Source organism: Coregonus lavaretus (assembly GCF_964263955.1).
Source record: "Coregonus lavaretus genome assembly, chromosome: 31".
NCBI lineage: Eukaryota > Metazoa > Chordata > Actinopteri > Salmoniformes > Salmonidae > Coregonus > Coregonus lavaretus.
In genome coordinates, this window is record NC_140018.1 from 9,184,446 (window position 1) to 9,201,855 (window position 17,410).

Consider the following 17,410-nt stretch of genomic DNA (forward strand, 5'->3'; position numbering starts at 1 on the left):
CTTAACATGTTGTTATTTTGAGACATTGACAGAATCAAAGTAGAGGATCTAAGTATAGCCTGATGATTAGGGATCATGTTAACCAGTGGCGACCCGTCATTCTGGGCAGAGCCCCACCTGTTTTGAGCCCCACCTGTTTTGAGCCTCACCTGTTTTGAGCCCCACCTGTTTTGAGCCTCACCTGTTTTGAGCCCCACCTGTTTTGAGCCCCACCTGTTTTGAGCCTCACCTGTTTTGATCCTCACCTGTTTTGAGCCTCACCTGTTTTGAGCCCCACCTGTTTTGAGCCTCACCTGTTTTGAGCCCCACCTGTTTTGAGCCTCACCTGTTTTGAGCCTCACCTGTTTTGAGCCTCACCTGTTTTGAGCCCCACCTGTTTTGAGCCTCACTTGTTTTGAGCCCCACCTGTTGTGCCTGTTTTGCATGTTAGTTTGGCATTAATACGTGTCACATATCAGTTTGCAAACAATGTTTTTAAAAAATAACATTTTGGAGTTAATAAAGTCGCATACAAACTCTGTCTCTTTTTTGCTTTCTTGAGTAAGGCAGCTCTAAAATGCAGGTGTTTCAGCCTACTGTAGCTCAGTGCTTTCTGTGGTGGGGAAGCCAGCGGAAAATACGGAGAGTAGGGGTTGGTAATGTTCTCTAGTTGCGCCGTGATTGGCTCAGTGTTCTGTTACTCATGGGGACACTACATCACTGCAAAATCTAAGAGCTCGAAAATTCAAGCCTCTTGGGTGCTGCCATAGAGTTACATTAGAAGTGTCCATCCAAGAAGGCTTGTAACGCCAAGGTAGTGGGTTCGATCCCCGGGACCACCCATTAGACAAAAATGTATGCACGCATGACTGTAAGTCGCTTTGGATAAAAGCGTCTGCTAAATGGCATATTAATATTAATATTAATATTAAAAGGCTCAAGGTCATTGGCCACAGATAAAATTGTCAAATCACGTTATATCTACAGTAGCTTTGATTGGACTGATCATGTCAACATCATACTTTCAAAATCTTAGCTAGCAAGCTAGCAGTCATCATCATGAATCAAGTCGACAATCTACTGGCAAATCCTTCTCAATACTTGTCATATGAAGAGAAATAATGAAGAGAAATTATAGATAAAACGTATCGGTGCTCATCGGTCATTGGACATAAACATTACACAACAAGTTGGAAATCGCAAATTCAACAATGAGTGGTTTGGAAGGAATCAGTGGCTAACTGCAAGCATTGTAAAGCAATCACTAGCCTGCTATTCAGTGGAGTGGATGTGTGACCCAAGCCTGGGTTTAAGGGTCTCTTTTCCAAGCTTAAAATGATAAACATTCAACATTGGCCATGCTGTCAATCCAGCATGACTTCTGCCACGCTCAAAACAACTGGAAACTCAGAACTGGGAAATCTCAGACTTCAGTGAGTTTAAGACAACTGGGAACTAGGAAAAAACGAGCTCCGACTGGGAAAATATGTTTTGAACGGTCATCCAACTCGGAATTGCAACTCGGGAACTCGGGACCTCAGGCCTCTTTCTAGAGCTCCGACCTGAAGATCACTGACGTCATCGTGATTCGACCTTGTTTTTTTCAGAGTTCCCAGTTGTCTTGAAAGCACCATAAATCCAGGGAATGCCAAACTTTGATGACAAAGTTTGATGACAAAATTTGCCCACGAAGGACTGCCGCGCCACCTTCCTGTTCAAGTGAGCACAACAAGGTGAGTCTAAAAATGTATTGTATGCTGCTGCATAAATGATGTAACATGCCAGGGAGATATGTATACTGTAGCTGAGTAAGTCCAATCAAATCAAATCAAATGTTATTTGTCACATGCGCCGAATACAACAGGTGTAGACCTTACAGTGAAATGCTTACTTACAAGCCTTAACCAACAATGCATTTTTAAGAAAGAATACCCAAAAATATCACACACAAATACAATATAAAATAATACGAAATAAAAGTAACAAATAATTAAAGAGCAGCAGTAAAAATAACAATAGCGAGGCTATATACAGGGGGTACCAGTACCGAGTCAATGTGCGGGGGCACCGGTTAGTCGAGGTAATTGAGGTAATACTAAGTGTATGTTGAGTAGTAAGCTGTAAGTAGCCCATGTGTCTCACCCTAATTATTTGGTCCCTTTTCCCCTCATAATTTCGCCTACTGTTCTGACTTGGCGGTGCACATGTAGTCTATAGACTGTTTTAGAGAAATGTAATAATTGAATATTGTAAGAGCTTTCATTGTCTGCTTATATGCCCCATTTATTTATCCTACGGTTCTGACTTGGTGTGCAGGGAGAATACTGTAAGACCGTCCCATGTTCTGAATTCCATCGCTGTACATTTCAAAAGTGCTGAACAAATAGTTATATTGACTATGTCCGTCCTAGCTCGCTCATGAATGTCTTAATCAAAATGACGGATTGCATCTTATCCGCTCGTCGTCCCCTTATGCCATAGTTTGTACATCAACTGTCAGTAGAAACCACATTTGTTTAAGCAAGTGAGCCATATCAGCATTTTTTTTTTTAAAGGCAGTAAATGAGGCTGAAGGAACTGTTTCGCTGCCAGACAAGGCTCCGCTGATAGCCAGGTGTAGCAGTGGTAAGGTGTTGGGACTGCTGTTGGGACTCTGCTGTTGGGACAGCTTTATGTAGGCCCTAACAGTTTGTGGGCACCGTTTGTCACTGTTATAGTCAAATAAAATCACATTTTATTTATTTGTCACATGCTGCATAAATGATGTAACATGCCATGGAGATATGTATACTGTAGCTGAGTAAGTCCAATCAAATCAAATCAAATGTTATTTGTCACATGCACCGAATACAACAGGTGTAGACCTTACAGTGAAATGCTTACTTACAAGCCCTTAACCAACAATGCAGTTTTAAGAAAAATAAGTGTTAAGTAGAAAATAGATAAGTAAAAAAAAAAAAAAAAAAAAGATTAAAGAGCAGCAGTAAAATAACAGTAGGGAGGCTATATACAGGGGGTAACGGTACAGAGTCAATGTGCGGGGGCACAGGTTAGTCTAGGTCATTGAGGTAATATGTACATGTGGGTAGAGGTAAAGTGCCTTGCGGTCGGAGGCCGAGCAGTTGCCATACCAGGCGGTGATGCAACTAGTCAGGATGCTCTCAATGGTGCAGCTGTAGAACTTTTTGAGGATCTGAGGACCCATGCCAAATCTTTTCAGTCTCCTGAGGGGGAATAGGCTTTGTCGTGCCCTCTTCACGACTGTCTTGGTGTGTTTGGACCATGATAGTTTGTTGGTGATGTGGACACCAAGGAACTTGAAGCTCTCAACCTACTCTCAACCTACTCCACTACAGCCCCATCGATGAGAATTGGGGCGTGCTCGGTCCTCCTTTCCCTGAAGTCCACAATCATCTCCTTTGTCTTGGTCACGTTGAGTGCAATTAATGTATTGTTTAGTGTTGTGTTGTGTAGTGGCTTTGCTGGCATGCATCTAAAACATGTTTTATTTAGTTTGCCCCACCAAGATGTACATGCTAAAATCGCCACTGATGTAAACGACTAGTATGCCGTGCCTGTGCCTCAAAGTAACCCCTAACCGTCCATCGGTCAGTATGTAGTAAATGACTGCCCTCTGGTGGAATTGATCTACAACTGGCCAATGTCTGAGCCACTTTAGGTGCATTATCCACTGTCACCACAAGGTGTCACCTGTAATATACAGTCCTTGTAATACACAGTGTGAGTATGCGGCTATGCACAGGTGACACTACACTTGTCAGGGACAGCAAGACAAATAGCAGAGAATGATAGGAAATGAACTACGCACATGTCCCATCATTAAAATAACTAAATGTCCTCCTATTCAAGGCCAGGTAAGACATACGCCAACTGACGGCACATACTGTTGTATTTAAGTCCCTGAGCACTGTATGCTCCCTCTAACAGCTCTATATTGCAAGGATGGCCATCATACTGGCTCTACAAATGTCATTTCATCAACTTCAAGGATCCGATGCCTCATATAATAATAGTTTGTAATGAATGCATGCTATTAGGTGTACGAGGTTGATACGTTCTACAGTAGGCAACATACGTTTCTTGGAGAGCTGTTGTGCTTTTGGCCTTGACATTTCTCAAAGGCTGTTCATGTCATTTTTTATGTCCATAGTGGAGAATGTTGCACTGTAAATTGCAACCCTGGGGGCCATGTTCTCTGCCTATGTTCTGACATACCTGTGAGCACATCAATCAATCTTTATAAAGCCTAATTATAGAGCTGGCATTGCACAAAGGAAGTACTACTCTACACAGTGGATTAGAATTCCCCCCCAAGCTGTCTGAATACATGGCAATGTGGTGTGTGTATTTTTAAAACGTATATAATACTGCTAATATTTAAAATATAATTCGCATAGGTCAACATCTTGCCACTTTGAGTACCTTTATCACATAGACAGCTAGGCAATATAGATACATAAAAAATCAACATTTAAACTAAATTAAGAAATATTAATTCCTACCTCTTGCATCCCAGTATCATGTCATTATTTCTCAGAATTTTCCGGATTCATTTCAGCAGTAGAGCGAAACACGCCCACTATACTTTTTCAACGTCACTATTGGCCAAAGAGGACGCTAATTCACGTTTTATTGGTCAATATCGTACGGGTCCTATATGCTAACCAATGACATTTGTGTATGGAAGACACGATTTTTACTGCGTTGGAGGGAGGGGTACACTTGTTGTTGTACGGTTGAAAGTAGGGGGTGAAAGTGGCGCTATCCGGGTGCAGAGACGTCGGATCTCCCATTCAAAAGTAGTATTTGAAGAAATCACTGGTAAGTGTAATAGACCGGTCAACTTTTAAAACCGTTTTGTGGCTAATAAAGATAAACGATAGTTGCTGAAATTGGTAGCCAACGTTAGCGACGCAGAATCATTCAGCGTCAAGCGAGTTCACATGGATATAAGAAGCCGCAGGTAGTGAGATTGCTAACGTAGCTAGCTCGCTAGCCTACTCGTGTTAGCCCAAATCTGATTTCATGCATGGTGCATGGTTAGTTAGTTAGCTACCTAAATCCATTAACTAACACTTGCCTAACTACAATTTCAATGTAGCTAGATCATTCGTTCAAAAAAATGTATCATCGTAAAACTTCCAAATACGGAGTTATTTTCTGCAATGAAATGGTTCTGGTCATGAGCCTGACATGAGTGCTGCTACCTCATTCATAGCTAACTGAACCTGCTGTATCTGTGCGTTAAGAGACCTAACGCCAGAAAGCGCTGATTGAAACTCATTCACCAGCTCCGCAAGCGTTATAATGTCAAAATACTTTCGTTGATCACCAAATATGGAGTTTCGCTGAGCAACTATCTTAATTTACTCCCGTTATGGCCGGTATGTACTTCCAAAAAAGGTCTAAATACAAATTTACAAACAACCAAAACCGGGGGGTACTAAGCTAACGTATGGAATTGTTTTAAGATGGTCATACCATGGATCATTTAGCTATTTGATTTTGAATTTTAGGACCCCTTTAGGTATCCTAAAAAATCTTTGATAAAATATGGAATTTAGCCTTTACTACTATAGCCCATAGAGAAGCATCGAATAACACATTCATAAATGGCATAAAAGACAGTCCAAAAAATAATCATAAGGAATTCGATTTTGAAGTGTCTGTCCTATATCTAGGAGATGTAAGAAAGCTTTTGGACACATTTAACCCCTTATTGTTGTTGGCACACAACTTCCGTCATACTTCAATTTGTTTGTATGGGATATCTTCAGATGTGTCCTGTGACACATGTGGGGGGTCATAGAGCAAAACGGAGAACCCCGTCGTGTTCGTGAGAGTCTCCCCTTTTCATAGAGTGGTCATAATAGTTTGTAGGCCAAACCGTTCGGACGCTGCAGATATTTTGAAGGCAAAATACTGGAGTTTTGGTGCAGGTACAGCCGTCTAGTGCAAAAAATAATGTTGCGATATTGTCAAAACGTAACGATATATTGTCAAATATAATATCCCGATTATGTAACTATCGATTTCCCCCCCCACCCCATCACTACTTTAAAATGGAGATAGCATGGGCAGCACCATTGAGGCTGTCACAGACACTATAATGGCACAGATACAAAGATGAGTCCTCTAGCTATGGACTGTTGTTCACACTAGGCTTGGGCGATATACTGTGCCGGGGTATTTAGACATACCAACGGTATGATTTCCTCTCTTTATGGTGTTGGGGGCCCCACGCCTTGTGGGGGTGCATGCTACTCCACTGCTTATAACTATAAGTTAACTATAGATGTGCCAAATAAATAATGTCCAGCTCAGGGCTCCAGCTATTCATTTTGGTTTGCGAACTTGCTAGCTAAGTGGCTAGATGGCAAGATCAAGATTCTTGGTTACAGCAGAGACAATCAATCCCCGCCTGGATCAAGATCCATGTTGCCTAAATTATTTTGTGCATTAAAAAAAGAGTATAAAATAAATAAATAATAGCGCCCCGCACTTCCAGTAATACTGTATACTCCGGGATGGTACAGAAACGGTATGAAAATCTGGATACTGCCCAACCCTAGTTCACACATACCTGCCCTCTCATTGGCTAGAGTGGTCCTACCTGTTCTCGCCTCCTCCTGCTTGCCTTCCACCTTTGAGGACATTTATTTCCATTGTTAGAGCGGTCACTTGACTATCTTGTCAATTTTATAGACACTCTTTGCCGTGGGTGAAGCTAACCACTGAGAAAGGTTTTCGAGAGCTAAAGTGCTACTAGTGATTGAGCCAGCTAGCTAGCTAAATTGGGCTAACTACTAGTTAGCGAGCTAATTTGCTAATGGATATAGGTGCTAGCTAACGTTATTTAGCTGGCTGCTTAACCCGACCTTTGCATGTTCATACAGCTACACTACTCCAAAATAACGACTTGTTTTTGATAACCTGTTGAATTCAAACAGCTCTCCGTTGAGCACGGCATTGCGCTAACCCTTATTCATGATTTAAATTCCATTGCTTACAAAAAGTTTTGTTTTCACGTACACCAGATAGGTGCAGTGAAATGGGTTGTTTTACAGGGTCTGCCATAGTACGGCATCCCAGGGTTAAATGCCTTGCTCAAGGGCACATCGGCAGATTTGTCGGCTCGGTTATTCGAACCAGGGACCTTTCTTACTGGCCCAACGCTCTAACCGCTAGGTTACCTGACACCCTATACATTACATTTACAGATAGCCAGGGGCACACTCCAACCCTCAGACATCTTTACAAACGAAGCATTTGTTTAGTGAGTCCACCAGATCAGAGACAGTAGGGATGACCAGGGATAATCTCTTGATAAGTGTGTGAATTGGACCATTTTACCCCCCAAAAACGACATAAGTATTTTTTGCTTAAAAACTTTACACAACTGCTCTTGACAACAAACTGCCAATGAATCACACTACTGCCTGCTGTACGCTCTTGAAAAAGTGATTGCACTACTAGAGCTTCAACAGATTCAGCATAGACACACTATGGAGGCACACACACAAGTCAGCAGCAACTGTGGAAAAGGACCTTGATTGGGTACAAATGGGAATATAACTAGCTGACTGGACCACCTGAATACTTGGCATTTTTGTGTTTGTCTGTGTGCCCAGACCAGCCTGAGATATTCCTTCACCGCCAGAGGATTCCCTGATTTATTACTGTTTCATTACTGTTCCTGATCCATTGTGAAACTGTGCTTGTTGTTGGATGTACATGGACAGCTGCCCTTCTCAACACAGAGCTGAGCTGGGAGTGGGGCGTTTTGGTGTCTGTGTGTTTTGTTTAGGTTGGAACGCAAGGCATATTGTTGCAGCATTTCTTCAGTCAGTGCTGCCACTGTTATGGCAGATTGGTTTTGTGAATATGGACCAGGGATTGACTGAACCGAGTAGGCTAAACTTCCTCTTGACCCTTGTTTTGGCCTCAGGCAGTTTGAAAAGCTGAAGAATCATACCTACAATTCTGTAGGCTAATTGGAGCAATGCAAGAGATTGTTTCCTGTAGAGGGTTTGCTGAACCATGACTAATCAATTACTGTGAGGACTATGTTAGACATTCTATAGACGCCATATATTATGCTGAGTGATGTTTGACCGTATTAACATGTAGCCTAAGGCTATACGGACAGAGTGCAAAAGACAATTTGAAGTAAACTATTGGCTCTTCGCAAAGAAACACAATATCGGCATAGTTTGCCCGCCCAAAATTCTCCCCTTGCCACTCCAGCTGGCAGAGAAGGGACTGGGGTGGGGAGTGTCAAATCTTAGCTAATCCACAAACGTCCTCCGCTCAGTTTTGTACTACATCTGACTGTGACTGAAAAACAGGATGTGCTTGCTTGCCACTTCCATAACCAGTCAGAGGGTTGCTGTTTATTGTGTTTTTAAGCTTCTGCTTCAGTGTGCATTAACTCAGCAGTAGCAAAAACATACCTTACACATTGTCTAATTTGATTTGCTTTATGCGTTTTAGCCGCCCTAAAGCTTTGCCAGAATTATTGTATAATTTGTTGGATTTTTTTAGTCTTTATCATGTTGCGTTTATTAAAACCCATTCTTTATAAAGGGCTTTTTATAGAGAGCTAGCTTACATTTTGCTTTGGTAGTCATTCGTTCAAGTCTAAATCGAGCTTTGCGTCACAAGCTTCTTTGGGTCATAAAATTGATTATTCCACAGGATTTTTTCCAATAGCCTAAATAATATTTTATTTTGGTAATAGGCCTAGCTAACCAAGTAGCCTAATTCCTCTATTCAAGACATATGCCTATGGGTTGCATTCACAGTCGAGATGTTCAGATGATCAGATCTTTCAACGCCTAGAGAAGTGTTTAACATAAACATCTCAGTAACACATTCACACACCATTAGGCCATAGCAATGTTATCATATAGCCTAGCGACTGCTGTCTGCTTTAGCATGACTTCCATAAGGACCGGCTAGTAACAGCACCACGTTTTAAACCCTCCCAGTCTCCCCCTCTCAGATGTCCTCTACAGATGATCAGGCAGTTTGCCATGGTGCAGCAGCATGCTGAATCAGCTACAGGGCCACCTGGAATGGCTTCAAACAGCAGCAGCACAGACCAGAACCTCATTGTTCAGACTCAGATGAGCAGCTTCGGTTGCACTCTGGATAGGCCTAGATAGGTTGACTGGACACTTTCATCTGTGAACCAGCCTTTAGGCTACCTCAGAACCATCATAGATAGATATCAATGTGTATGGCTCTATGGCTTCCTTGTTCATAGCCGACTAAACCCCAACTCCACCATTTACGATGGAGTTGAGCGGCGACAAAAAACCCAAGTGATGTCAGCACCCAAAGAGTAGCCTGTAATTACAGACCTATGTCGTGTGTAATTGCGGTCTATTCTTTGGATGCTGAAATCAGTAGTTTTTAATAACTTCATTTTATTTTACGGCGATCCAGTCCGTCCACACTAGTTGCCGCTCTAAGTCGTGGAGTTGAATTTAATCAGCCACATTGTTCAGTGTCAAACTGTGACATTAGGTGTTGAATGTTGGTAACTCTGCGAAGTGTCCCTAAAGCAGTCGACAAGCCTTAGCCTACATGCCATAGTAGCCATTTTCCCGATTTTTATTTGTGTTCAATATTGGCATTCCAGGATTTTATTTTTCCACACAAAAAAATTCCCAGACAGGAAATGAGTTATTTGTATATGACCTTGCCTGCCCTGTACTGTTGCTATGAAATGCTATGTAAATCATCATCTGGCAGTTCCAGTTCCTGTTGCACCCAACCTGTCTGTCTGGGAAACAAGTGTTTTGAACTGAACTACCCTGGTTATATGGCTACACTCTGTTAGCACACACACTTCCTGCTCCGGTTGTACTTTTCTTATTCATATCCGGAGAGTAGAAGACTGTAAGGCTTTGTGTTAAAATCTAAGAGGGAGGTTCCAGTGTGTCGTGTGGAAGGAAATGGGCCTAGAAATGTGGAGAAATGGACAAACATTAGACCTATTACTCACAATAGTAGCCTATTTGAAATGAAGTCACATTTGGCAATGAAGTTGAAGCCAGAGCTGAGGCAAAAGTAGACCTATAATGAACTCTCTCATATCGATTTGTTCATCTCTGTGGTTGAAAATGCCTCTAAACAGTCTTTGTCACAAGTCTATTTATAGCCTCTGAATGCTTTCAAACACCAGTTTCCTTATTCTAGTCATAGACCTAGGCTTGACTTCCAATCCATCTCACCTGCCATGTCCACAGGAGCTGTTCAGTCGTTAGTCCTTATTGTTTTAGTTGATGACGGGTCAATGATAACCCAAAACCCTGGTTTATCCAGGCGTGTCAGTTAGCCCTGCACTCTGCCAAATAATGCTAAACAGTTCACTCGTTAGCCTCCCTGTGATTTTAATAGACGGGTCAATGATATAGCCTAGACATAATCCTGGAGAGTTAGCTCGCTAGCCACGCATTCTTACCGCTCTTTTGCCGCCTGTTTTTCCGAGTTCTCCAGCTGGCATCTAATCTTGACTGCAACCTTGGCACCTGGCTGCCTGCAAGGCTGCCTGTCTGTTCTCCGCTCCGCAGCCTGCTTATGGATTTCAGCAGCTGCTGGAAAAGGAGGGAGATTTCTGCTGTTTTGTTCCATGGGAACAGTCTGGAATAGGAGGGAGATTTCTGCTGTTTTGTGAAAGCACTGGGGATATTATTTGGGCAGAAAAGAAGAACCGCAGTCATGCTTCTCTGAGTGGTATAGCTATAGTAACAGAGGGGAGCCAAAAAAGACAAGGGATCAGGAGCAGCATTCAGGAACTGATCTAGTGAGCGAGCGTGCGCGCTTGACAGTAGTGTGAAAGAGGTCCTGAAACTAACTACGGCGTTAAGAAGAAATCATAACATGACCACAGAGATCCTAATTCTAGGAACATGAAACTCATTTAGCTTTATTGTTTGACTCTCTTCCTCTTTTGCAGATACCTTATATTTAGATTTTACTCCTCCCTCATACTCTTTCTATAACTTCTAATATATAACGCTCTGTGTTGCCGAGGACAACCTGCTGGCCAGCAGCCGCAGTGCAAAGGCGTGGAATTCTGACCATGTTCAGGAGTCAGGACCTGTGGCATCAGACCTAGGCTGTATCTCATTTAGACAACACCCTGTGATGATCATTCATTGTCCCCTCAGACCATACTGTAGTAGTAATATACAGTGATGCAAAGTGGTTCCGATCGCTGTCGGTGCTGCTTACAATTTACATTTTAGTCATTTAGCAGACGCTCTTATCCAGAGCGACTTACAGTTAGTGAGTGCATACTGGCCCCCCGTGGGAATCGAACCCACAACCCTGGCTTTCAACGCCATGCTCTATCAACTGAGCTACATCCCTGCCGGCCATTCCCTGGACGACGCTGGGCCAATTGTGCGCCGCCCCATGGGTCCCCCGGTCACGACAGAGCCTGGATTCGAACCAGGATCTCTAGTGGCACAGCTAGCACTGCGATGCAGTGCCTTAGACCACTGCGCAACTCGGGAGTAGGAGCAGCATCGGTTTGATTCTTAAATGGGCCACACATTATCTACTGAGAGTAGCAGTTGCTTAGGATAAAAGTGTCTGCTAAATCACCATGTTATGGCTTCACAAAAGTTAACGAAAGCTTACAACAAATAGGCCTAACATTTCTGTTTTTCTGTTGGGCCTAGCTAGCTTTGCATAGCCATAGTAGCCCACACACAAGAAGAGGCCTATAGTGTAGAAGCCTCTCCCCCCTCACACTCTCTTTCACACACTGAGACATGGCTCCTTTGTGTCGCAGTGCGTTTGACATGCAGAAACCACCAGAACAGAAGTGCCATTGAGGCCGAGGAGGTCAATGTTGGAGGAATTCTACGCCTGGAGTCCTACGCGGTAATAAACTGGTAGTAAGGGCGGAGCACGGCTGGGCAGGGCAGTGCACTCCTCCTCTCTGTCCTATCTGGCTCTGAATACCACAACAACCCTCAGTCTCTCTGACTGGCTTGGCTGACTGACAGGCTGGCTGGGCTGACTGGCTGAGCTGGCTGGCTGGCTGGGCTGACTGACTGGGCTGGGCTGACTGGCTGGGCTGACTCGCTGGACTGACAAGCAGTCAACAAGTGCTCAGCATATGTGTGAACTCCTTCAAGACTGTTGGAAAAGCATTCCAGGTGAAGCTGGTTGAGAGAATGCCAGGAGTGTGCAAAGCTGTCATCAAGGCAAAATGTGGCTATTTGAAGAATCTCAAATATAAATATATATTTTGATTTGTTTAACACTTTTTTGGTTACTACATGATTCCATATGTGTTATTTCATAGTTTTGATATCTTCACTATTATTCGACAATGTAGAAAATAGTAAAAATAAAGAAACCCTGAAATGAGTAGGTGTTCTAAAACTTTTGACTGGTACTGTAGGAAGGTGCGTCAAGCCTGATGGAGGCACAGCTCTGCTCTCCTAACCCATTTTTAGGCCTGTTTTTCTTGCCAGTCAAAACAGTGCAGTCAGCAGGGTCTTTAAATATGGATATGAGTGGGCCACAGCCACAATGGGTTGGCCTTCTGTTTTTGTTGTGATAAGGTGGAGCATGCAGTTGATGTGGGCTAAGGCAGTGTTTTGGTCTGAGAAGGCAGTGTTTTGGTCTGAGAAGGCTGTGTTTTGGTCTGAGAAGGCTGTGTTTTGGTCTGAGAAGGCTGTGTTTTGGTCTGAGAAAGCTGTGTTTTGGTCTGAGAAGGCTGTGTTTTGGTCTGAGAAGGCTGTGTTTTGGTCTGAGAAGGCTGTGTTTTGGTCTGAGAAGGCTGTGTTTTGATCTGAGAAGGCTGTGTTGACATTTCGGTCTGAGATTGCAGCTGACGTTTCGGTCTGAGAAGGCTATGTTTCCGTCTGAGATTGAATTTCCTTTTAGGCTATGCCTTATAGGCTATGCCTATGGTGCCTTCAGAAAGTATTCACACCTCTTGACTTTTTCCACATTTTGTTGTTTTAGAGCCTGAATTAAAAATTGATTAAATTGAGACTGTGTCAATGGCGTACACACAATACCCCATAATGTCAAAGTGGAATTATGTGTTTAGACATTTTTACAAATTAATAACAAATGAAAAGCTGAAATGTCTTGAGTCGATAAGTATTCAACCCATTTGTTATGGCAAGCCTACATAGGTTCAAGAATAAGAATGTGCTTAACAAGTCACAATAAGTTGCATGGACTATCTCTGTGTGCAATAATAGTGTTTAACGTGAATTTTTGAATGACTACCTCATCTCTGTACCCCACACACAAAATTATCTGTAAGGTCCCTCAGTTGAGCAGTGAATTTCAAACATAAATTCAACCACAAAGACCAGGGAGTGTTTCCAATGTCTCACAAAGAAGGGCATTTATTGGTCGATGGGTAAAAAAAGAAAAGCAGACATTGAATATCCTTTTGAGCATGGTGAAGTTATTAATTTAGCTTTGGATGGTGCATCAATACACCCAGTCACTACAAAGATACAGTCGTCCTTCCTAACACAGTTCCCAGAGAGGAAAGAAACCTCTCAGGGATTTCACCATAAGGCCAATGGTGACTTTAAAATAGTTACTGAGTTTAATGGCTGTGATAGGAGAAAACTGAGGATGGATTAACAACATTGTAGGTAATGTAGGCATACTGTGTCCATAATAAGTATATAGGTTGTATGTTGGGAGCTTTTGGGAAGGAGCACAGTTGGAAAGATATGGCATTTAGAAGCAAACCGGATGGACATCATGAAGATGATCGGAGAGGTTGAGAGTAGAAGAAGTTCAGGAGCAAAAAAATAAATAAATATATATATATATATATATATATAGATATAGAATTATTGTAAAATTGGCTCTGTCCATAAGGTGTAGATAGTAAGTATAGACCGGAAGTAGAGGCCTGGGCGTTGTTGTTCACTAATTTACTCCAAGTAGGGAAAGGATGGTGGGGTTGAAAAGTAATAAAGGGGAATATATATATAAAAAATTTAAAAAAACATGGGGGATTGGAAGTGATGCAGACAATTACATTGATAGAAGATACAATCTATCTGCAATATTAAGCTGATCCATCCCCCCAAAAAAAAAAAAAAAAAAAAAAAAACATTGTAGTTACTCCACAATACTAACCTAATTGACTGTGAAACGGAAGCCTGTACAGAATAAAACATATTCCAAAACATGCATCCTGTTTGCAACAAGGCACTAAAATAATGCTGCAAAAAATGTGGCAAAGCAATTAATGGTTTGTCCTGAATACAAAGTGTTATGTTTGGGGCAAATCCAATACAAGATATTAGTACCACTATCCATATATTGGCTACATCATGTTATGGGTATGCTTGTAATCATTAAGGACTGGGGAGTTTTTTAGGATAAAAAGAAACAGGATGGAGCTAAGCACAGTCAAAATCCTAGAGGAAAACCTGCTTCAGTCTGCTTTCCACCAGACACTGGGAGAGGAATTCGCCTTTCAGCAGGACAATAACCTAAAACACAAGGCAAAATATATATTGGAGTTGCTTACCAAGACGACATTGAATGTTCCTGAGTGGCCTAGTTACAGTTTTGACTTAAATCAGCTTGAAAATCTATGGCGATATTGAAGAATAAAAAAAGAATGTGCAAATATTGTGTAGACCAGGTGTTTAAAGTTCTTAGACTTAACCAGAAAAACTCACAGCTGTAATTGCTGCCAAAGGTGATTATAACGTGTTGACTCGGGTGTGAATAATTGTGTAAATTATATATTTCTTTATTTAATTTTCAATAAATTTCTAGAGATTTCTAAAAACATGTTTTCACTTTGTCATTATGGGTGAGAGAAAAAAAATCATCCATTTTGAATTCAGGCTGTAACACAACAAAATATCGAATAACTCAAGGTCTATGAATACTTTCTGAAGGCACTGTATATGACAATGTTCTACTTAGAAGTAAGGTTTATGACTTATGTCCAGTAACAGGTGATGAGACCGCTGTTTTAAAGCTTACCGTAATAGAGGATGAGTAGGCTAGGCATTGTCGCACAGAACCCGAAACACACTTGCCTTGCTACAGAATCAGATCCACAGACTACAGTGCTCTACTACTACTATTGTGTTACAGTGAGTCGTATTTGCTGCTGTCCTCACGTAACATTCACCTCTGAGGTTAGACATGTAAACCAACGCCAGATGTTAGGCCTACATATTTGCTAAATAAAGTCAGATTCAGAAGGACTGTTATGGTTCTTCTGTCATTATGAAGCTAAAATTTTACACTAATTGGGGGATTTGCTTGAGGGTTCTTAGAATGGGCCAAACGTGGAATTTAACTTACTGGGGATTTGGGGCATGAATTCCCCTCCAACATAGACCTACTCACTGTATGTGATGGTTGTCCAAAGACCAGATGTTTGAATATGGCCTGAATAGTAGTAGTTGCACTTGCCAGGCCTTCTACGAACCTGCTCCTGCCAGAAGTTATTTTGAACTAGTGTTGATTTTATGTGCTCTTCCTTGGCCTTATAGCAGTTTTTGCAGCCTTGGTATGAAAAGTGGAAAAATACTTGATAATATTGTCGTTGGTGTGTGTTTTGCTAGATGCTACTTCCATTTCTTCAGTAGTTGGGGAATGTATAGCATTTCATTACATCAATGGAATACAGCCAGGGGAGATTACACTGACCAAGTTCTATCATCTGAATACTGCTCTCCTGACCACCTCTTCCTCTTTCGTCCATTCAGACTGTCCATACTGAAACACAAAATCTCTCTATATATATCTCTCTCTCTCTCGCTGTCTGTCTCTCTGTCCAGGGTGTTCATCCATAACATGATTCATTCAATAGAGAATTGCATCAGAAAAACAATATTCCAAGCCCTATGTCTCTACCATATATAGTTCAAAAGTTAGACGATTTACTCAGAGAATTTAGCATGATTAGAGTGAATAGAATGTAATTACGGCCATGGTCAAAAAGTGGTCGTTGCTCATTAGAACTCTGTCACTGCTCCGTGGGCAGAACTGCGCTAACTTCGAACGTCGGCTGACAGTTAGCTAGTGGCTGATGGTTTGTGTGTGATAACATGGACTTTTTCTAAATATATGTGTATAAATATCTCATTCTCAAAGCTAAAGGTCTGAAATTCATTATACCATTGCATTGTTGAATACCTATCTGATTGACTTGAAGGGCGTTCTAGAGCGTGCATTATTTCCCTATAACGCACGGTAGAATTCAATGGCTATAGTTCATTCTTACATGTTCTATGTTGAGCTGCTTTTGAAACAATCAAATCAAAAATCAAATCAAATGTTATTTGTCATATGCGCCGAATACAACAGGTGTAGACCTTACAGTGAAATGCTTGCTTACAAGCCCTTAACACTTATTTTTCTTAAAACTGCATTGTTGGTTAAGTAAAAAAAAATAATAATAATAATAACAAATAATTAAAGAGCAGCAGTAAAATAACAGTAGCGAGGCAGTACACCGGGGGTACCGGTACAGAGTCGTAAAAGAGGGGGTGGGTGGGGGCAATGCAAATAGTCCGGGTAGCCATTTGATTAGCTGTTCAGGAGTCTTATGGCTTGGGGTTAGAAGCTGTTAAGAAGCCTTTTGGACCTAGACTTGGCGCTCCAGTACCGCTTGCCGTGCTGTAGCAGAGAGAACAGTCTATGACTAGGGTGGCAGTAGTCTTTGACAATTTTTATGGGCTTCCTCTGATCCCGCCTGGTATAGAGGTCCTGGATGGCAGGAAGCTTGGCCCCAGTGATGTACTGGGCCATACGCACTACCCTCTAGTGCTTTGCGGTCGGAGGCCGAGCAGTTGCCATACCAGGCGGTGATGCAACCAGTCAGGATGCTCTCGATGGTGCAGCTGTATAACATTTTGAGGATCTGATGATCCATGCCAAATCGTTTCAGTCTCCTGAGAGGGAATGGGCTTTGTCGTGCCCTCTTCACGACTGTCTTGGTGTGTTTGGACCATGAAAGTTTGTTGGTGATGTGGAGACCAAGGAACTTGAAGCTCTCAACCTGCTCCGCTACAGCCCCTTCGATGGGAATGGGGGCATGCTCGGTCCTCCTTTTCCTGTAGTCCACAATCATCTCCTTTGTCTTGATCACGTTGAGGGAGAGGTTGTTATCCTGGCACCACACGACCAGCTCTCTGACCTCCTCCCTATAGGCTGTCTCATCGTTGTCGGTGATCAGGCCTACCACTGTTGTGTCATCTGCAAACTTAATGATGGTGTTGGAGTCGTGCCTGGCCATGCAGTCATGGGTGAACAGGGAGTACAGGAGGGGACTGGGCACGCACCCCTGAGGGGCCCTCGTGTTGTGGATCAGCGTGGCAGATGTGTTGTTACCTACCCTTACCACCTGGGGGTGGCCCGTCAGGAAGTCCAG

General features: G+C 42.4%; 1 protein-coding gene across 2 annotated transcripts in view; it reads left to right on the top strand.

The window, feature by feature from the left end:
* The first annotated feature begins 4,707 nt into the window (after positions 1-4,707).
* LOC311106851 (CYFIP-related Rac1 interactor A-like) overlaps positions 4,708-17,410 on the top strand; it is a 41,231-nt gene continuing 28,528 nt past the window's right edge. For both annotated transcript variants that reach the window (XM_084149222.1, XM_084149223.1), the window contains exon 1: positions 4,708-4,821. The gene's annotated coding sequence lies outside the window, so the exon portion shown is untranslated. The remainder of the gene's footprint in view (positions 4,822-17,410) is intronic.